This window comes from Nicotiana sylvestris, chromosome 7 (assembly GCF_000393655.2).
Source record: "Nicotiana sylvestris chromosome 7, ASM39365v2, whole genome shotgun sequence".
Lineage (NCBI taxonomy): Eukaryota > Viridiplantae > Streptophyta > Magnoliopsida > Solanales > Solanaceae > Nicotiana > Nicotiana sylvestris.
The window spans coordinates 103,983,118-103,992,200 of record NC_091063.1 but is presented as its reverse complement, the minus strand read 5'-3'; positions in this window follow the sequence as shown (position 1 = coordinate 103,992,200).

Genomic DNA, 9,083 nt, shown 5'->3' with positions numbered 1-9,083 from the left:
AAATAATCCTAGCAATTTCAATCTATAGGAAGATGATAATAATTGAATCAAAATTAGAAGGATTCTCAAGATATAAGTCTCTTGGGAATTTCGTCGAACACATATTATGCAAAATTGAATACAAGGCTTCTACAATGGTAATTCTTTCCTCCCTCAACCAATTTCAACAAAAATCTACCCGGAATAGTTCGACAACCCCACATACTACCCCCTAATGGAACATGCATGGTCTATCTACAACTTACTTTAACTCATAACAATTGCATGAAGGTTTTAGAACAAGGTCTTACCCAGATAGTTGATGGTCTAGTGAGTTATTCTCTTGAATCTTCAAGATTGGGACAAGATTTGATGAGCAAAAGGGTTGGGGCTTCCTTCTCTCATTCTAAGATACTCCCCTCTCTCTAAAATAGTCGTTTAAACCAGACCAAATGATCCCCCAAGTCATTTTATAAAAATGGCATCAGGTGAAACTTTTCCAAATTTAAGCCTACGAAACCAGGTCTACAGTCGCAAATCGGACCATAAAACGAATATGCGGCCTGCGAAAGACCACAAAAATAGTCCCGAAACTGGACAGGTGTGGTCAGGTCTGCGGTCGTTATGCGGCCCACAGAACAGTTATGTGGTCGCATAACGCACCGCGAAATGTCCCTCCGAAAATCTTCATTGTTGTTCTGCGACGGATGTGCGGTCGACTAAATGAATATGCGGCCGCATAATTGACCACAAAATGTACTTTAATTTTGGCTTAGGTTCTATTGTATTCTGCGGGTGATCTATGGTCCGCGAAAGGGTTCTATAAAACCCAAAAATTTTGTACCACAGTTCTACAATCCTCAAACACATTAGCTTACCTCGGTATCACGAAACCCCGAGTTATAAGTAAAATTCTACGGGGCCTTATAGTTTTCATCATTGTTAGTAGGGGGGGGGGAATAGGGAGAGTGTCATCATGTATCTTCTCCCCCTTCCATTAAATCTACTCATATCGAATTCTGCCATCATCTCCATCCCTACTCATCAGAAAAATACAAATTTATTTTTGGTCGCCACTTTATTTTTCATAAAATCCAAAGCCTAATATAAAAACAAACAAGAGAAGACAACTTAAAGATTATTCCATTTTGAAGTAGGTCAACAAGATTTTTTGCAATGAGATTTCCGATTGAAATTCTGAAGGTCGAAAGTGAGGCAGATAGGGGACTATCTCGAACAAGACAGAGAAAAAAAAGTCAACCATCTAAAATTTCTGATTTTTGAGACCTAAATATCTATTTAAGGCAGTTTAACAAAATATTACACAAAATTTTCTTCTTTATGTTTTATTCCAACAAAACTATATCATCATCGACAAATAAAATAGATAATTTTATCATTGTTTGACCAAAAAGGTATGAGACCTTTTTGTTAAACTAATTAAATAAGAATATAGAGGGTAAATCCTAGCTAAGGATAATTAATTCTAGATTTGAGATAAAAAAAAAACATGAATTGAAAAATATAATTGAGTATAAATGCTGGCAGTAATTATGGCCAGATTTAATAGTAGGAAAAAAGATGCATTAAGTAACATTTAATGGCAATAAAGTGTAAATAAAGGAAAAAATTCACCAATCTTGAGTGAGGTGGATCCTCTTTCATTTGATAAAGAAGAATGATAGACAGATACAAGAACCTTAGGACCCTTTTCGGATCTGGTGGAGGGTATGGGATAACAGATCTTCTAATCCCTTTAGAGAGATGTGTTTATATATTTTCTATATATATATATATATATATAGAGAGAGAGAGAGAGAGAGCCCCTCTTTTTAGAAATCCCCTCTTCCTATTTATAAGGGATATCCCTAGAAAACCCTAAAAAAGTAAAATTTAGAGGGAATATCCAGTAGAATATTCCCTTTGAAGATTCCAAAGTAAAACTAGCTATTACATCTATCTACATTGCTCGACCTCGGCCTTATTGATCATTGCTCGACCTTGGCCTTATAGATCACTGCTCGGCCTTGGCCTTATTGATCACATCTCGACCTCGGCCTTATAGATCACTGCTCGGGCTTGACCTTATTGATCAATTCGACTTGCAGGTTATTCATGACAATTGTCTCCGCATGTCGAATTTCTCTAATTTGATTTTGGCCCATACAATTAGTCCCTTTGCTTATCGAGGTCGTCTTTTGGTCGAGATCGGTGATCAGACTTCATTATTCGAAGTTCGAGAAATTTGGATGGGGAGGTCGACTAGTGAGGATCACAGCTGAGGGTGCCGATCTTCAGGTCAAAGTGGTATCCTCGCTGGCTGAGGAGAGTTCGATTAGGGCCAATGACTTGAGTGATGAGTTGATCAAGAAAATGGTAGAGTTGAGGAAGGCCGACGAGGCCAGGATGGAGACTTTGGTAGGGATGGCGGTGGCGGAGTAGGTCATCCGCATCCTTAGATCTGGACGGGCGGTTCGGCCCTTATAAGATGCCTTTTCTGATACTTCTTTTGATTTGAAATTCTACTTGTGTTGCTTATTCCTGATTCTATTTTTCTTTTTCTTGAATGTTTTCATCGATTGATGATTTCAAAGGAATTGTTGGTAGGTGTTAATTCGAACGTGATCGAGTGTCTTTGATTAGTCTGAGCGAAGTCAAATGTTGCCATATTTAACTCGAACGAATCTTAATTCAGGCGAGGAGGATGAATGTTAATTCGAGCGAGGTCAAATGAGAGTTAATTCAAGCGAGGTCGAATATTAGTTAATTCGGCGAGGAGGCCAAATGTTAATTCGAGCAAGGTCGAATGAGAGTTAATTCTAGTGAGGTCGAATATTAGTTAATTCGGGGAGGAGGCTGAATGTTAATTCGGGCGAGGAGACCGAATGTTAATTCGAGCCAGGTTGAATGTGATTCAAGAAAGAAGGCCGAATGTTAATTCGAGTGAGGTCGAATGAGAGTTAATTCGAGCGAGGTCGAATATTAGTTAATTTGGGTGAGGAGGCCAAATGTTAATTCCAAAGAGGTTGAATGTGATTCGAGCGAGGAGGCCGAATATTAATTTGGGCGAAGAGGCCGAATGTTAATTCGGGTGATGAGGCCGAATGTCAATTCGGGCGAGGAGGCCGAATGTTAGTTTGAGCGAGGTCTAATGAGAGTTAATTCGAGCGAGGTCAAATATTAGTTAATTCGGGCGAGGAGGTCGAATGTTAATTCGAGAGAGGTCGAATGTTGATTCGGGCTAGGCCGAGTGTTAATATTCGGGCGAAGCCGGGCGTTAATTAGGGAAAGGCCAGGTGTTAATTCGAGCGAGGCCGAATGTTGGTTCGGGCGAGGCTGAATATTGGTTCGGGCGAGGCCGAGTGTTAGTTCGAGCGAGGTCGAATGTTAATTCCGGTGAGGAGGACGAATGTTGATTCCGGCGAGGAGGACGAATGTTGATTCCGGCGAGGAGGCCGAATGTTAATTCGGGCATGGAGACAGAATATGAATTTGGGCGAGGTGACCGAATGTTAATTCGGGAGTAGAGATTAAACGTGAATTCAGGTGAGGCCGAGTGTTAATATTCAGGCGAGGAGGCCGAATGTGAATTTAGGCGAGGAGGCCGGATGTTAATTCGGGCGTGGAGATCGAATGTGAATTCAGGTGAGGAGGCCAAATTTTGATTCGGGCGAGGAGGCCGAATGTGGATTCGGGAGAGGAGGTCGAAAGTGGATTCAGGCGAGGAAGCCGAATGTTAATTCAGGCGTGGAGACTAAATTAATGTTTTTAGGGTGTGGAGACTGAATGTGAATTCAGGCGAGGCCGAATTTTGATTTGGGTGAGGCTGAATGTTGATTCCGGCGAGGCCGAATGTAACTTGTGAATTGATGCAGCGTCGCTTTGGCGAAAATACAGATGAGCTCAATGCCTTTATGCATTGCTTACACATATCAGAGTGATTTACATGTTTTCCGGGCTGGCAATCCAGTCTCAGTCTATATATCAGCCAGTGATAAAATATTCACATAGTTGTATGTTATTTGATTTTCTGATAAAGAGATAAGGTCACTTTTTTTGTAACGGGGCTCGTTATAGTCTCACTAGCTCTCTCTCTCTACTTGTCTCTAACTTAAAATTGACCAGTTTGTGCCTATAATGTAAAACAGAATTAAAGATATCTTTAAAGAGATAACAGGAAGTGTAAAAACATAATGGGTTAAATTGTTTACTACCAACCTAACAACCCCATTCTATCTCAAGAGAAAGTAACAGATAGTGTATGATTGGTGGTTGGAATTTGGAAAGAAATAAGATGGTACAGATCAAGTGGTTTCCTTTGCCAATAACCCAAGAAAGGGAGAACAAAGAATATCATAGTTCCTGGGCCAAATCCTTTATATGTTTTTTCTGTCTTCATATCCGACGAATGACAATTCATGGTGGTCCCTTTTCCCTTTGTTTCTCCCTCCAGTACTAGAATTGAATTTTAGATCTAGAGGAAATTAAAATTTTAATTAGAAAATCTCCACTGATAGCGCCAAATTGTTTGACCAAAAAAGTATGGGACCTTTTTGTTAAACTAATTAAATAAGAAGATAGATGGTAAATCCTAGTTAAGGATAATTAATTCTAGATCTGAGATGAATAACATGAATAGAAAAATATAGTTGAGTATAAATGCTGACAGTGATTATAGCCAGATTTAATAGTATGAAAAAAGATGCATTAAGTAACATTAAATGACAATAAAATGTAAATAAAAGAAAAGATTCACTCAATCTTGAGTGAGGCGGATCCTCTTTCATTTGATAAAGAAGAATAATAGACAGATACAAGAATCTTAGGACCCTTTTTAGATCTGGTGCAGGGTATAGGATAACAGATCTTCTAATCTCTTTAGAGAGATGTGTTTATATATTTTCTAGAGAGAGAGAGAGATCCCCCCCTTTTCAGAAGTCCCCTCTTCCTATTTATAAGGGATATCCCTAGAAAACCATAAAAAAGTACAATTTAGAGGGAATATCCAGTAGAATATTCCCTTTGAAAATCCCAAAGCAAAACTGGATGTTACATCTATCTGCACTGCTCGACCTCGGCCTTATTGATCATTGCTTGACCTCGGCCTTATAGATCACTACTCAGTCTCGGCCTAATAGATCACTGCTCGGCCTCGGCCTTATTGATCATTGCTTGACCTCGGCCTTATAGATCACTGCTCGGCCTCAGCCTTATTGATCAATTCGATTCGCAAGTTACTCATGACAATTTGTGTCCGCATGTCGAATTTCTTCGATTTGATTTTGACTCATACAATTAGTCCCCCCACTTATCGAGGTCGTCTTTTGGTCGAGCTCGATGAGCGGACTTCATTAATTGTAGTTGGAGAAATTCGGATGGGGAGGTCGACTAGTGAGGATCGCGGCTGAGGGTGTCGATTTTTAGGTCAAAGTGGTATCCCACCGGGCTAAACTTGAGCAGAGTTTGATCAGGGTCAATGCCTTGAGTGATGAGTTCATCGAGAAGACGGTAGATTTGGAGAATGCCAACGAGGCCAGGATGGCAACTTTGGAAAGGATGGCAATAACAGAGGAGGTCATTTGCGTCTTCAGATCCGGACAGGCGGTTCGGCCCTTATAAGATGCCTTTTCTGATACTTCTTTTGATTTGGAATGCTACTTTTGCTGCTTATTCCTGATTCTATTTTTCTTTTCCTTGAACGTTTTCCTCGATTGTGGTCTCAAAGGAATAGTTGGTAGGTGTTAATTCGAACGTGATCGAGTATCTTTGATTAGTCCGAGTGAAGTCAAACGTTGCCATATTTAACTCGAACGAATGTTAATTCGGGTGAGGAGGCCGAATGTCAATTCGGGTTTAGGCCGAATATTAATTCGAGCGAGGTCGAATGAGAGTTAATTCGAGCGAGGTAGAATATTAGTTAATTCGGGCGAGGAGGCCGAATGTTAATTCGGGTAAGGTCGAATGTGATTCGAGCGAGGAGGCTAAAAGTTAATTCGGGCGATGAGGCCGAATGTCAATTCGGGCGAGGAGGTCGAATGTCAATTCGGGCGAGGAGGCCAAATGTTAATTCGAGTGAGGTTGAATGAGAGTTAATTTGAGCGAGGTCGAATATTAGTTAATTCAGGCAAGGAGGCCGAATGTCAATTCAGGTGACGAGGCCGAATGTTAATTCGTGCATGGAGGACGAATGTTAATTCGAGCAAGGGCGAATGTTGATTCGATCTAGGCCGAGTGTTAGTATTCGGGCGAGGCCGGTGAGGCTAGTGAGGCCGGGTGTTTGTTCGGGCGAGGCCGAATGCTGGTTCGGGAAAAGCCGAATGTTGTTTCGGGCGAAGCCGAATGTTGTTTCGGGCGAGGCCGAATGTTGTTTCGGGCGAGGTCGAATGTTGGTTCGAGTGAGGCCGAAATTTGATTTGAGCGAGGTCGAATATTAATTCTAGCGAGGAGGCTGAATGTTAATTCGGGCGAGGTCGATTGTTGATTTAGGTGAGGAGGCCGAATTTTAATTCAGGCGTGGAGACTGAATGTGAATTCAGGCGAGGCTGAGTGTTAATATTCAGGCGAGGAGGCTGAATGTTAATTCGGGCGAGGCAAAATGTCAATTCGGGAGAGGCGGCCAAATGTTAATTCGGGCGTGGAGACCAAATGTGAATTCGGGCGAGGAGGCGAGTGTTGATTCGTGCGAGGGGGCCGAATGTTAATTTGAGCAAGGACGAATGTGAATTCGGGCGAGGAGGCCGAATGTTAATTCGGGCGTGGAGACTCAATGTGAATTTGGCATGGAGGTCGAATGTTAATTCGGGCGTGGAGACTGAATGTGAATCCGGGAGAGGCCGAAATTTGATTCGGGCGTGGTTGAATGTTGATTCGGGCGAGGCCAAATTTTGATTTGGGAGAGGCCAAATGTTGATTCGGGTGAGGCCAATGTAACTTGTGTAATTGATGCAACATCGCTTTGGCAAAAATGCGGATGAGCTCCATGCACTTATGCATTTCTTACACATATCGGAGGGATTTACATGTTTTCCGGGCTGGCAATCCAGTCGTAGTCTATATATCCACCAATGAAAACATATCCACATAGCTTTCTGTTATTTGATTATATGATAAAGAGATAAGGTCGCTTTGTTTTGTAGCGGGGCTCGTCTATCGTCTCTCTAGCTCTCTCTCTACTCGTCTCTAACTTAAAATTGACCAGTTTGTGCCTATAATGTAAAACATAATTAAAGATATCTTCAAAGAGATAATAGGAAGTACAAAAACATAATGGGTTAAATTGTTTTCAACCAACCTAACAACCCCATTCTATCTCAAGAGAAAGTAACAGATAGTGCATGATTGGTGGTTGGAATTTGGAAAGAAACAAAAAGGTACAGATCAAGTGGATTCCTTTGCCAATAGCCCAAGAAAGGGAGAAGAAAGAATATCAAAGTGCCTGGGCCAAATCCTTTGTATGATTTTTCTGTCTTCATATCCGACGAATGACAATTCATGGTGGTCCTTTTTTTCATTGTTTCTCCCTCCAGTACTAAAAATGAATTTTTGATCCAGAGGAAACTAAAATTTTAACTAGAAAATTCCAACAGACGGCGCCCAATTGTTTGACCAAAAAAATATGAGACATTTTTGTTAAACTAATTAAATAAGAAGATAGGTGGTAAATCCTAGTTAAGGATTATTAATTCTAGATCTGAGATGAATAACATGAATAGAAAAATATAGTTGAGTATAAATGCTGGCAGTGATTATGGCCAGATTAAATAGTATGAAAAAAGATGCATTAAGTAACATTAAATGACAATAAAATATAAATAAAGGAAAAGATTCATCCAATCTTGAGTGAGGCGAATCCTCTTTCATTTGATAAAGAAGAATGATAGGCAGATACAAGAATCTTAGGATCCTTGTCGGATCTGGTGTAGGGTATGGGATAACAGATCTTCTAATCTCTTTAGAGAGATGTGTTTATATATTTTCTAGAGAGAGTGTGTGAGTCCCTCTTTTCAGAAGTCCCCTCTTCCTATTTACAAGGGATATCCCTAGAAAATCCTAAAAAAGTACAATTTAGAGGCCTCGGCCTTATAGATCGTTGCTCGACTTCGGCCTTATAGATCACTGCTCGGTCTCAGCCTTATTGATCAATTCGATTCGCAGGTTACTCATGACAATTGTCTCCGCTTGTCGAACTCCGATTTGATTTTGACCCATACAATCATAGTTTTATCATTGGACGCTGCTAAATTTAGTTCTTTCTTGACATTCAACTTGTCTAAATTATATCCTTAAATAAACAAATGTTAAAAAAATAAAACGTGACCAACCGCAAAGAAATGAAAAGTTTTTCTCTATCCCTCTTAAAGCATTCCCCTTATTTAAATGTCTTTTACTTATGGTTATATTTTCATTCGTAATTTCTTTTTTAAGTATGCAAAAGTATCTGAACAATTTAAATAAAAGAAAGTAGGATTACATTAACGATATTAATTGAATCGGCAACATGAATCTTCTAATCTAAGCATAGGCGAATTTAGGAGATTTCAACTGCCTCACTACTTGCTCCAAGTGCCATTCTATATATTTCTGCCTCAATACGTTTTCCCTTTGCACAAGCTTCAGCCTGTTTTAATTCCTCTACCCAATCCAATGGCATCCTGCTCATCTCTTGCCAAGCAGGAATCTTAGCTCCAAATACATGCTAGGAGGCTATCTTTATATCAAATTTGAATCTATATAAAGTTTAAGAAAATGAAAAATCAAACTTTTGCATATACACATACTACCTAGAAAAGTTTGTTTTTTATTTTTTAACTTCGATCTATCCTATTATTTCCTAATATTATCTTTGGCATTCTAACAAGTAAACAATATTTTGAAATATATATTTGCTTCTGTACAACGACGACAAACCCAGTATACTTATTTTTGAGATTATCTTTATTGTTCTAGGCTTAAAATCATACAGAATAAAGAACGAAGTTTTGGTTCTTAATGAGTGCTTAGCATAAATATTCCGTAGGAAACCATAAGAGAATAGAAAAACATATCAGGAAACACATTAATGAGCACAAGACAAAGAAATAGCACATACTAACTCATATTGGTGA